Source organism: Peromyscus eremicus, chromosome 4 (assembly GCF_949786415.1).
Source record: "Peromyscus eremicus chromosome 4, PerEre_H2_v1, whole genome shotgun sequence".
NCBI lineage: Eukaryota > Metazoa > Chordata > Mammalia > Rodentia > Cricetidae > Peromyscus > Peromyscus eremicus.
Genome location: NC_081419.1, coordinates 82,834,988 through 82,849,474, shown reverse-complemented (window position 1 = coordinate 82,849,474; position 14,487 = coordinate 82,834,988). Strand labels below are relative to the sequence as shown.

General features: G+C 36.7%; 1 pseudogene; it reads right to left on the bottom strand.

The window, feature by feature from the left end:
• Window positions 1-349: 349 nt before the first annotated feature.
• On the bottom strand, window positions 350-9,566 carry LOC131907835 (high mobility group protein B1-like; annotated as a pseudogene).
• Window positions 9,567-14,487: the final 4,921 nt, after the last annotated feature.

Sequence of the window (14,487 nt, the reverse complement as noted above, 5' to 3'; positions counted from 1 at the left end):
ACGCAGGAGGCTATTACAATTGTTTTGTATCTGTTGAGATTTGCTTTGTGGCCAAGTATGTGGTCGACTTTAGACAAGGTTCCATGGGATGCTGAGAAGAAGGTATATTCTTTTTTTGTTAGGATGGAATGTTCTGTAGATATCGATTAAGTCCATTTGAGTCATAACATCAGTTAAGTCCTTTATTTCTCTGTTAAGTTTCCATTTGGGAGATCTGTCCAGTGGTGAAAGCGGGGTATTAAAGTCTCCCACTATTAATGTGTGGGGTTTTATATGTGGTTTAAGCTTAGTTGTGTACAGGGGGGTTAAATGCTTTATAGACAAGAAAAAAAACTACACTAGAACCAACTTATTCATCATCATCATCTTCATCTTCATCTTCCTCTTCTTCCTCCTCTTCCTCATCCTCTTCATCCTCCTCCTCATCTTCCTCTTCCTTCTTTTTTTTTTTTTTTTTGCTCTTTTCAGCCTTGACGACCCCCTTCTTCGCTGTATCGGGTTTTCCTTTAGCTCTGTAGGCAGCAATATCTTCTCTACTTCTCCTTCAGCTTGGCAGCCTTCTTCTCACAGGGCTGCTTGTCGTTCGCAGAGGTGTTGTTCTACATCTCCCCGAGCTTCTTCACCACGTCCCTGATGGACAAGCCGGGGTGCTCTCCTTTGGTTTTGGGGCGATACTCAGAACAAGAAGAAGGCCGAAGGAAGCCTCTTGAGTGCATTGGGGTCCTTGAACTTCTTTTTGGTCTCCCCTTTGGGGGGTATGTAGGTTTTCATTTCTCTCTCATAACGAGCCTTGTCAACCTTTGCCATGTCTTCAAATTTCCCCTTTTCTTTAGCAGACATGGCCTTCCACCTTTCTGAGCACTTCTTCGAGAATTCTGAGAAGTTGACAGAAGCATCCGGGTGCTTCTTCTTGTGTTCCTCCCGGCAAGTTTGCACAAAGAATGCATATGAGGACATTTTGCCTCTCGGCTTCTTAGGATCTCCTTTGCCCACGTTTAGTTGATTTTCCTCTGTGTGGCACAGAGTCGCCCAGTGCCCATCCGGCTCGCGCTTGCCACGGCACTGTCCCAATGGAGCTCAATGTACTGCAATGGCTGTGAGAGCGGGAGCCAGACGCCGAAACAAAGATTCTTATTCTTTGATCCCCATTATTATTTTCTTCTTATGCTGCCCTTGCAAAGTGATCACTGTTTGCTAATTATTCCAATGCTCACATAAGTTTCAGTTTAAGATTTTGCACTTTCATCTCCAAAGCATGTTTCCCCAGATATCCAAATGACTGGTTTCCACCTTTCCAGGCTCTGATTCAGACAGTTAATCAATTTTATCCCAAATGATTATCTCATTCACAGTGCTATTACACATGAGTATATACTTTATTTGATGTAATTTTCTCTATTGTCTATTTCATCATGTGACATACAACTAGTTTGTGCTTACTCTTTTGCCATAATGAGACAAAATGTCAGTTTACAGAATGGAAAAAGATCTTCACCAGTTCTACATCTGACAGAGGGCTGATCTCTAAAATATATAGATAAACTATACAAGACATCAAAATACCAAATAATGCAATTAAAAATGGGCTACAGATCTAAACAAAGAATTCTCAACAAAAGAATCTCAAGTGACTAAAATACACTTAAAGAATTTTTCAACATCCTTAGTCATCAGAGAAATACAAATCAAAACGATTCTGAGATACTATCTTACCTGTCAGAATGGCTATGAAAAATACTGATGACAGCTTATGTAGAAGAGGATGTGGAGTAAGGGGAACATTCCTCCACTGCTGGTGGGAGAGCAAACTTGTACAGCCACTCTGGAAATCAGTATGGTGGTTTCTCAGAAAATTGAGAATCAATCTGCACCATGACCCAGCTATACCAATACTGGACATATATCCAAAGGGTGTTCAATCATACCACATGGACACTTGCTCAACTATGTTCGTAGTAGCTTTATTCATAATAGCCAGAACCTGGAAATAATTTAGATGCCCCTCAACCAAAGAATGGATAAGTTAAATGTGGTACATTTACACAGTGAAGTATTACTCAGCTGTAAAAAAGCAATGATTTCATGAAATTTGCAGGCAAATGGATGGAACTAGAAAAAATTCATTCAGAATGAGGTAACCTAGACCCAGAAAGACAAGCATGGTATGTGCTCACTCATAAGAGGATATTAGGAGTAAAGTATAGGATAACCAACCTACAATCCACATCCCTAAAGAGAATAGATAACAAGGAGGCCCAAAGAGGGATGCATGGATTTCTCTGGGAAGGAGAAATAGAAGAGATCTCCTAGCTAAACCGGGGGTTTGGTAGGGGCTTGGGAACTTGTGAGAGAAGGTTGGGCAGGATGGGTGCAGAAGGTGAGTTGGGGAATAGGATGGAGGGGGAAGAGTAACAAAAGAGACATCTTGATGGGGGCCCCATTTTAGTGTTAGAGGCAAACATGGTGCCAGAGCACCCCCCCCCCGAGAAATCCACAAGGATGACCCCAGCTAAGACTCCTAGCAAAAGCAGAGAGGTTACCTGAAATGGCCATCTACTGTAATCAGATTGGTGACTACTCTAATTGTCATCAGGGAGCCTTTATCCAGTAACTGATGACAGCAGATGCAGAGATCCACAGCCAAGCACTGGGTCAAGCTCTGGCAGTCCCACTGAAGAAAGGGAGAAGGGATTGTATGAGCCAGGGGGTCACGTCATGACAGGAAAACTCACAGAGACAGCTGACCTGATCTCATGGGAGCTCATGGACTCTGGATCAACAGTTAGGGAGCTTTCATGGGACAAACCTAGGTCCTCTACATGTGTGTGTGTGACAATTGTGATGCTTGATGTGTTTGTAATGCACTAGCAGTGAGAGAAGGACCTGTTCGTGGTGCTTAGCTGGCTTTTAGGAATCTGTTCCCCATGCTGGATTACCTTGCCCAGACTTGATACAAGGGGAGGAGCTTGGTCCTGCCTCTACTTGATGTGCCATGCTTTGTTCATGCCCATGGGAGGCATGAACCTTTCTGAATGGAGACAGAGGAGGAGTGGATGGGGAAGGGGTAGATCAGAGGGCTGGGGTTGGGGAACAGAAGGAGAGGAGGGAGAGGAAACTGTGGTCAGTATGTAAAATGAATGAAAAAATGTTAATTAAATAAAATAATTTTTAAAAAATATAAACAACATGAGTAAAGGGATTTTTTTTATAAATTTTGACTACCAAGAAGTATCTTATAAAATTATATCTTCATACACAGAAGTTGTCCAATAATAAGTTAAATGAATAAGTAAGTAAATGTACCCTAATCTACAGTAATACACAATTAGATTATTTGTTATGGTTTGTGTCTGAAATGTTCCCAAACCATATGGGTTGAAAGCTTGGTACCTAATGAAGCAGTATCCATAGTTACATGAGAGTGTGATTGGATCATGAGGACTCTAACTTAACAGTGAGTAACTCTATTGATAAATTAGTAGTTTGATAGGCTACTTGGGGCTTGTAGAAACGTAAGATTATGGCCTTAGTTGGAAGAAATGAGTCACGAGTGGTGGAGACGCTGCTTTGATGCAGTAGCTCTTTGCTTACTTTCTTTCTATGTCTAACCATAAGAAGAGCAGCCCTCAGTCACTTGCTTCCTCACTGTGGTGTTTTGCCTGTCTGGAGGCCAGAAACAGTGGACCCAGCTGACCATGCACTGAAGTCTCTACAACTGTGGGCTCAAATAAATCTTTACTGCTTTGATTTGTTTACATTTGGATATTTTCACACAACGCAGACAAGGTAAGGGACACTTTAAACAATACATTATCTGAATACATGTATTGACTCTCAAATATATTTGCATGTGAGTTGTTTCTTCTGCTTGGAGAGGCATCCCATCCCACCACCTTCTGCTTCAAGACCTCTGCTGCTACCTACGCTGGAAAACCTGAAGCTCTTCCAGGAAAGTGTGGATCAGACGAGCTGCTGTTTTCCAAATGGCTTTCTGACTCTTAGCATCTGTTATTTGCATTGCCTGTTAGAACATGGCAGCATGCTCTCATAATTGTCTCCATGTCTCCCTCTCTTACTATAATGCAAAGTTCATTGGGACAGTGGCTGAGTCTTTTTTATTTTTGACAATAAAGCATAGAGAACAAAAAGTCAATAAATATTTGCCAAATGCAGTAATCAATTATTCAACAGCTCAGATCTATATATCAGCCTGTAACTTCCCAGGAATGCTGACTGGGAACAAACTGCAAAAATGACAATAAGTTAAAGATACAGGTGAGATTTCAAATACCATTGGTAAAAGGTATTTGTTTTGTGAACTTTATTTCCAAGGGACAATGTGAAATAGAAATTAAACTGAAAATCAGCCAGTGGAATTTGAAAAGGCAAGTCTGGGTCAGATTAGGAACCAATTTTTCCTTGTCAGTAAATATGTTGTCTGGCTGGAACACAGCAGCAGAAACGGTTGTTAGAAGCTATCTATGTAGTGTTACTAATGAGATCCGGGTCATAGGTGAGAGCAATTTTCAAACTATAGCACAAACTTTTGCCTCAGAAATTGTAACAATGATTGTTACTAGTCTTATTAGAACATTCTTGTCAAACTCTAAATACTTACTCTAGCAGACAAGACACAGGTGTAAGGGCTCTTGGAAATATCACTTTTTAATAAAGTACAGGTGTGAATTTAAAATTATGCACTGGAAATTTTCTTTCTAAGTCCCTGCCATTCACAGTATGAGTAACAGAACTCAGCTGCTGAAGTAAGGGCGAGAGCTACCTTCAACAGCCAGAAATTCCACAGCTACTATATTGGAGATGGAGTTGCACTCCAAATATATTCAAGATGTATCAGACACAGAATGACCAACAAGATAATGTTACCCCTCCTATCTGTTAAGAAAAAAAAAATATTCCTAGAAACTTCAACGACTTACTTTCTCAAGAGCAATTGAAATTTTTTAATGAGGATAATTGAGAAGTGATAAGTAGAATAAAATGAAATTATGTCTCTGGTTTTATAAAATTGTTTTATAATATTCAAGAAATACTAATATAATATTATTGTAAAAATTTTAAAACATACATGATAACTTGCCTTTAGGACATAGTTTCATATTAAAATATAGTTTCGTAACAGATACTAGATAAAAAGACATGCCACTTGTGTATTGTGAATGTAATTGGCCTCCATAATCTCAGAGGGTGTGGCACTCTTTGGAGGTGTGGCCTTCTTAGAGTGGGTATGGACTTATTGGAGGAAGTATATCACTGTCAGGGTGGGCTTTGAGGTTTCCTATGCTCGGGATACTGCTCAATATCTCAGTCGACTTCCTGTTGCATGCAAGATGTAGGACTCAGCTCCAGAACCGTATCTGGCTGTGTGCTGCCATGCTTCCCACCACATGGTGATAGTGGACTGAACCTCTGAAACCTCTGAAGTTAGCTACCTTCAATTAAATGCTATCCTTTATAAAAGTTTTCATGGTCATGATGTCTCTTCACAGCAAAAAAAAAAAAAAAAAAAAAAAAAAAACCTAAGACACCACTTTTAATCGTACAGTGTAGATAACGACGTGTTCACTTCTTGGGAGCTCAGAGATCATTTTTATGTTTAGTTTTGGAAAGTATGTTAGGCAAAATAGTTGGTGATATTTCCTTTTTGTTACTGTAGACCACTGTACTAAAGGTATAGTTCAGTAAATTTAGGAAATACTTAGCAGCCATGAAATGGTACTACAATTAAATCATACAGCATTTCTATCACCAACGAGTTGCCAAAAGGCACTCTAACAATCACTCCTCTAAAATACATGTCCTAGCTGCCACTGGTTTTTGTTATTCTGTAACCTTTACTTTCCTTTTGAAAATTATATGTAAATGCAACCAAACATTATAGCACTTTTTGTATGTGATTTCTTTCATATGGAATGATGTTATTTTATGCTAAGTGGTAGTCCGCTGGTTATGTATACTTCAATTTGGTTACTCTGTCACAAGTTGGAGATATTTAGATTGGTTTGAATAAATGAAGCCCTTATGAACATTTGAGCAAATGACTTTATTTTCATTATTCTTGACTGAGTGGCTCATACCAGAATCACTAGGTCACATGATAGATTGATATTTATGTACCCATATTTCTTACTCATACAAGAAATTATGAAACTTCAATCATCTGGTGGAAAATGTTATAATGCCTTTAGCAGTAATCCAAAGTCCTAGCTGCTTCAAGTTTCCATTGTCATTTGCTTTCATGAGCTATTTTATGTGTTTAAATGTCTGGCCTAGTGTGTATGTAGCAATATCTGTGTACATTTTCAATTCCATTTTTGAAATAATTAACAATGTATGACATCTCATATAATTAATTGCCCCCGTTTATTTTTGGTAAAATACCTGCTAGAAATTTTTGCTCATGTTTAAAGTGGGTATTTGTTTTCATAGTTTTGAATTTTATCTGTTCTTTGCATATTTTAGATATACACTTTTATAAAATATTTACTTTGCAAATATTATCTCCCATTATAGCACTTGGATATGTAATCAAGTTTTACTTTTTATGAGTACTGAAAGCATTTTGTAGATTCCTTAGTTTATTATCCATAGGTAATCATAACTTCTAGGAGTAATGACCGTTTGATTATTTTTCTTTCTGACACATGTGTTTCTATTTCTTGATTTATTCTGTTGGTAATAACTTTTAATGCCATATTTTATTTCAAAAACTAATTATGTTGACCCCAATTAAGGTGTTTATGACAAAGATTTTTTGTTAGATGATCTTTACTAAATTGTTAGCATTTCATGATTAGCCACAAAAATATGAATGACTATTAGATTTGTCAATTAATTTTTCTACATATATTTAAATCATGTTATAGTTTTTATATACTTTTGATATATTTCTGTATTCAATTTAAACATTCTGACTGTGTGCATTGGAGATAATATTCTGCATATTTACTTTCATGTAATAGTTTTATCAGTTAAATCCTAATTTTATTATTGGAAGAAAACACTTCCTATTTTTAGATATATTTGAACAATATTACAATTATTTATTGTCCAAATTTCTGAGAAAAGATGAAAGTGAAGATATTTATACATGTCTTCCTTGGTTGTAAATAAGTTAAAAAATAAATCTTTTTTAACATGTGAATATTTATTCTGATTTTATTTTTTCTTTTTTAAATCTGATAACTTATATTTTTTTATGAAATCTGTCTAGGTAGGATGCATAATATATACTTTTAACAAGTGTACAATCTGTAGCACAATTCTTCACTTTTGAAATTGTTCTTTATTTTTGAGACTTTCATACATGTGTATAATGATATATGATTTTGTCTGAGCCCCCCCAGTACTCCTGTCCAACTCTCACATACCTCCCCCAACATGACATTCTCCAAACTTCATGTCTTTTTTTTTTTTTTTGATAACATAACTAAGTCCATTTAGAATTGCCCATATGTCCGTGGGTGTGAGGTCATGCACTAGAGCATGCAAAACCTACTAGTGGCCATGTACTCAATAAAGAATAATTTTCCAACTCCCTAGCAAACATCCAAAGCTGTTAGTGTCTCAAAGTTAGGTGAGTCCTGGAAATCATCTGCCCCACCTATATGGAGATTTCGACTGACTTGATCTTGAGCAGGTCACGTGCAAGTAACCACTGGTGATGTGAGTTCATGTATTTACAATGTCCTGTCCAGAAGTCTGCATTTCACAGCATTCCTCCACATGTTCCAGATCTAGCATTCTTCTGCACTGTTTCTGGGGACTTGGTGGACGTTTGGGTGTAATAGAGATGTCACAGTTTGGACTGAGTTTCTTACTCTTGGCATTTTCACCAGTTACTCATCTCTCTGTTGAGTTGTGCCTACAGCAAAAGTAAGTTTCTCTTGATCAAGGTTAAGAGCAACCCAGGTCTATGGGTATGAACAGAAATATATTTTTATCATATAATACTATAAATGATAATAAAAATAGCTTTTTAAAACTGCCTGCAAATGGTTTTACTACTTCAATGCAATTTCTTCTATGCTGAGAATCTGGGCACAGCTCTTTAAAAAAAATTAGAAAATGCTAAAACTGTTAAAATATGTTTTCAAACATTTCACTTATAGGAAAAATGATCACAGCCCATGTTTATTTGTATTGTTTATAACGTATAAGAAAATGATATATTATGAAATTTTGTGAAGATAAAATACATTTAAAAACTGGCTAATATATGCTTTAATATCACCAATTTTATCTCTAGGGATAGTAAGACATAAGGTTATGACTCTTTAAACTTCCAATTCTCTAAATATATATGATTTTGCTCAAATTAAATATCTATTAAGAATTTAAGGTTTTTAAAACCTCCAACATGAAAGATTAGCAATGAATTTGTCTCAGCGCTTTGTCAGTGGATTCTAAGAAATCAGTTGTTAATTCTCCTGAGGACTTTAAGACTGTAATTTAATTTGTTGTTATTTTCTTATAAAAGTGTGTCTTCTGAGTTTATGAACTTCACCTTCAGATGATTTGTTTGGCTAATGCTAATTTCTCATATTGATTTTCACTGGATCTATTTAAAGTACCCAGGTTCAAGTTCTGCTTTCAAATTCTTCCAGAATGTGCACTGCTCTGCATGGAAGCATTAAAATGGGGAATGGGGGCTCCTCCTCTGATTCTATCCTTTTCCTGAAAGAACATCATGATTTCCTCCCAGTGGTACTCTCATTTGATGTCTGCAGGCAATAGCATCTTCTCACAGTACTATGTTTTACTTGTATCATCCAATGTTCAAATGTAAAGTTAAGCCCCAAAGCTATAGTGTTGAGAGTTGGGGGCTATATAGTTGAGGAGAGTTCTGACATCACAGTTTATGAGGGAACTTCTGAGTTTACCACTAAGTTAGGTGGCAATCCAAGTTTTGGGCTCCTGATAGAAAAAGGATGAGTGATTCCCATCCTCTCTTTCTCCTGTCCCTGCTTGTCTTTTGGCCCTTCAACCATGGGTTAATGCAGCAAGAAGTTTCTCACAAAGCTTGGACTTTGTAGAACTCTAAGGAAAATTTCTTTGTAAATTATCTGGTCTACAGTATTCTGTTCTATCAACACACAACATGCTAAATCACTAGGTAATAGACATAGGTTCAGGAAAATGATTTTTCTCAGCTGGATTAACCAGAACTACTGTTTTGTGGAAATTGGGATAGAAACCCTGTTCAGACACATAATAGGGAAAACCCTGTCTTTTGCCTGTATGGACAAAGGAGTTGAGTTACAAAGTCCTATCTCCTTCTCTAGAAAGGTTTCACACATGGAGAACAGGACCCAGGAGTCACAGTAGATGCAAGCAACGCCACATACTATAATTCTGCCTCCAATCTGCTCCAGCCTTCTGTAAAGTTAGCCTAAATTTCTACAATTTTCCTTTGGCTTTTCTATCATTCACAGTTCAGGATTAAAACAGAACAAGAAGAACTGTACCTTCAGTCCATTTTCTTCACCCAGCAAAGCATCTGGGTAACATGAGAGCCATGCATGGCTGCCAGGGATCTTCAACATCATCTCCTGTTTGTCCAGTTCTGTCAGCTAGAATGATTGCCGGTCCTGTGTAATTCTGAATGCTGTTACAAATATAAATTTATAATTTGAACAATTAAGTTATATATCATATTTAATAATATAGTGTAGTCAGAAGATTTCCTGTGCCCCAACCTGCTGCTGTAGGGACAAATCTCTCCCACTCATATCCCCAAGTAAACACACAGAGGCTTATATTTTTTACAAACTGTATGGCCATTAGCTCAAGCTTATTACTGATTAGCTCTTACATTTAAACTAACCCATAATTCTTATCTATGTTTAACCATGTGGCTTGGTACTTTTTTTCAGTTCTGCCTTCACATCTTGCTTCCTCTTTGTCTGGCTGGCAACCCTGACTCAGCCTTCCTCTTCCCAGAATTCTCTTTGTCTGCTTATCCCGCTTATACATCCTGCCTGGCTACTAGCCAATCAGCATTTTATTTATCAACTAGTCAGAGCAACACATTCACAGCATACAGAGTGACATCACCCATTAATATAGTAACTATATAATAATGTACTTGAAATATGTGTGTTTAAGCTTCCTCACAGGATATGATTTGCATGCCTGCTTCCTAAACTCAGGCAGAAATCTAGTTTCAGTTGTAAGATGTTTTAAAAAGTAGAATCTAATCAAATGTATTTAGTCTAGGGAGATAATTGTTGTGAGTAGATTGGTGACATTTTGAAAATGACCTAGAAAGCTTCTTAACCATGTGTTTGTGTGTGTGTGTGTGTGTGTGTGTGTGTGTGTGTGTGCGTGCGCGTGTGTGTGCACGTGCGCATGCACACATACGTGCTTGTGTTTGTGCAGGTCACAGAACAACCTTCAGAAGTTACCTGCCTCTTCCCACCATGTGGTTTCTAGGGATCTAGCTGAACTCAGGTCACTGGGTTGGTCACAAAAGTCTTCACTGGCTTTGCCAGTCACCTTTGCCTTCTTTCCATTCTATTTTTTGGGATGACGCGGCAAGAAGATGCCCGTCTGGTGTCAGAACCTTGATGTTGGCTTACCAACCTCAGGAAGTGTTAGCCAATATGCTTCTTTCATTATAATCGACAACTACCTTGTCTATAGCATTCTGCTACAATATTGCTAAACACAATACAGCCACTTATTTTCCAGTAAAATTATGGAAGACCAAATTGGTGTATTTCAATGCTTCCTCAGACGGATTGGTAGCACAGTGTCTGAATTTGTGTTGGTGACAGTTATGAAGTAAATTCCAGTTAGCTGATCTCCATTCTACACTATCTATTTATCCTGGACAAATTAATTCACTTTCCACTTTTTGGATTATCAATAATAATACCTGCCTCACAAGACTACTTTTAATTGTAAATTAGATAACACTAAATTTGGTGTCTCAGATCCTGTGCAGGCAGGCAATATGAGTTTATTTCTTTTTTTCTTTACTTATGAGCAAAACCCATCTGGTCATTTCACTACTTCAGAAATAAAAAAATCCACAGTCCCTACAATCTTCCCAAAATTAGAAAGTCTAACAACTTTATTTTGGTGTGCACTTTTTTCATTTGTATACAACAGAGATTTCATAATTCTTTATGAACTTAAAGCTAAATTGCTTATCTTTAGTACATTTTTTTTCTAAAAGGACACCAGCAACTTCAGAGGAATTCTAAATCCTCACAGAGGAGGAATCCATTGAACAATGGAATTCAGCAAAAAATAATCAATAGGAAAAGATGTAATCCTTTCACTGCTCTGTACTTGAGTAAGAGAAATTCAATTCACAAGACTCGGAAACTCCGCAAGGTATACATGTATTTACATTATTTTACCATGGTTTCAAGAAACCCATTCAGATACTGTCTTTCAGGAACATTTTGCATATTTATGTGCAAGTCCTGAAGTTTCCATGACTTTGCAGTTTCCTATTAACATTTTGTGTAGACTTTGTCCTGGCTAAAGATATATGAACACATTTTGCCTAGAGCCCAAATGCTGGCCAGACCTTCCTTTTGCATAAAAGACAGATCTTTCTTTTGGAACTGTTTCCCCTAAGATACAATGTGTATAATTTTTTTCTGGCTACCAAGAAATTCATGCTCTATTCAGTATCAACTGAGTGAGATACTACACTAAAATTTTCCAGTTATCTTGGGTTTCTTTACTAGTAAGGAAATGAAGCCATTTCCTCCATAAAAACTAACTTAGAATTCCATTCTCGATAGGTAATAACCTTAGAAATTAACATCTTATCCTATCAGTAAAAGAAAGAACAACACACTTAAAAAAATCAACCATCTCAGATCCACTAGAGTAGTGATGTCACAGACAAAATTGCTTCTATCAAATCTAGAGATAGAGGCATGCAAGTAAGACATTCACAACTGACTAGATCTAAAGGCACAGGTAACAATCTCGACTGGAACTATTACTGCTATGGGATTATATGAATTATAATTGATGAGTATTCAAGATGTCCAAGACTTAAAAAAACTCCAGTGCAAACAGGTAAAGCAGAATGGAAGATACAGGTTTTTTTTTTTTGTTTGTTCGTTTTAGTTTATCCTCAGTAATTTACTAAGTCTAACATTAAATATCTTATTCCATGGCAAGCTGTGTGACTGGGTGGCTGACCCCTCATGTCCTCCTCTCTTTTTCCTTTTCTCACTCCTCACTCCTTCTTTCTAGCCTAGATATCTCCTCCTATTTATTCTCTCTGCATGCAAGGCCTGTCTATCCTTTCTCCTGCATAGCTATTGGCTGTTCAGTTCTTTATTAGGCCAATCAGGTATTATAGGCAGGTAAAATAACACAGCTTCACAGAGTTAAACAAATGAAACATAAAAGAATGCAACACATCTTTGCATCATCATTAAGCAGATTACTCCACAACATAAACAAATGTAACACGTCTTAAACTAATATTCCACAACAGTTCCTCCTTTTGTCTAAATAAAAATGAAATGTTTTAAATTTAATGTTGTAAAACTATATACAACAAAAACAATTATCAAGTAAGAATTACATTTACTATATTCTGTCCATTTGTATTTAGTAAATTCAGAGAAAATACTCCATTATCTATCTTATCGTAGTGATTCCAAAGTTTTATACATAATTTACTTTCTATCATAACTAAGGAAAACTAAAACCCTAACTATTTAGTCTTTAACTCCATCAAAGACCAAAGAAGGATGCAATATTACCTAACAACAGAGATATCTGGCTGCTAGACAGTCACCTTTGCAACACTAGGTTGCACCTTCAGCCTACAATCCTAGAATATCTGGCAGACTTTTCAGTTAAGCAGGAAATTTGAAGGACTCTCCAGCTTTGCGTTGTCAAATTCCATCAGTCACTTTCCTATGTGTCCTGTAGAATGTCTGGCAGGTGCTTCTGTGAAGCAGAAATCTCAAAGAACTGTCCTGCCTTGTCTTGGAAAAGTTCAAGTCTTTTTCCTGTGTCCCACTTGTCCAGTTTGTACAGCATACTCTCAACAGTCAAGGAAAGAACAGTTTCTTTCCCAAATGGCTAAAAGCAAAGTCCATATGGAGTTTCTTCGATGCCCATCATCCTTTTATGAAGTAAATTGGTGCTGCCAGGAGCAGATGTGTCTCATTGTCATGAAAAACCTTAGGTTATTAAACATCTTAAATGCTATATTTTGTAGGTCTTTGAAGTGATTGAAAATCACGTATCTGTCTAAAATATACCTATTTAACCTCGAAAACATACCTAATGTGACTACAAGTTTCATTATTATAGATTAACTACTAACTTCATTTATTAATTATGCACTGCATTTTTAAATGAGCTGCATAAGCACAATATCTTAAACAAGAGTAGAAACATATATATAATATAAGCAAATAACTTTAAATTTGTATCAATATACCCAAATACATGCCAATAAAATTATGTGAGATTAGTAGTTGTCTTTTATCCTGTATTCCTATATTCCTCTAAATGATAACAAACATCCATAACCCATCAAACAACCAAAACCCACCCATCTCACCTCTTGAGAATCTGGGCATTGTGTTCTCTAGACTACTTCCTGTTGTCTGTGGGTGGAAGCATCTTTAGGGGTCCCTTGAGATAATGGCCAAGTCTTGGGAAGACCAGCTGTCAACTCTGCTGATATATTATATTTATATATATATATGTATATATATATATTTATATATATATGTATGTATGTATGTATGTATGTATATATGTATGTATATATTACCTGTCCAGATTCAGGAGGTCTCCTTCATCAAACTGGATCCATATTAACCCTGAAGGAATCCACAGCCTCTCTTTCCTGTAGAAACAAAAACATAACCTCTTCCACAAACCATTTTTGACTTCCATTTGAAAAAATATATTTTTTTTTTACTTCCATTTTAAAGTTAACACCTTTCTAAAATACATAGGCTGGTTTATTTCAACAGTCCCTCTTTCAATCCCACATCTCTTAAGAGCTGTCATTTGCTTATCAGCAATCAAGAATTTCAAAATTAATACAGTAACATACAGGATCCAGACTCCCTGTGTACTTCTCATATCTACATGACTTATTTTTTTTATTATTTTACTTCTTTCTTTAAAGACTTTATTGTTTTTAAGCTGTTTTTTTCTGTGATTGTCTATATCCTTTCTCTTTTCTTTTTTAAGCCTACACACATTTTTAAACACACTGTTACCTGTTTAGGGTTTTTTTTTTTCCATCTGGACTTCTTTTTCTGTGTATCTTTTAGCCTTTTTTGATCATGTGAACAAACTTTAAACTGCCACGCTATAGCTTGGCCCTCCCCATGACTGGCTCTGCCCACTTCTTGGGTCTGTGAAACCAAACCTTAAGCTCAAGGTCTAATCCAGAAGTAGGTGACAGAGAAACTGTATTCAATGCACCAGCCTTGGAATGCCAGTGCCCTGCACTGTGGC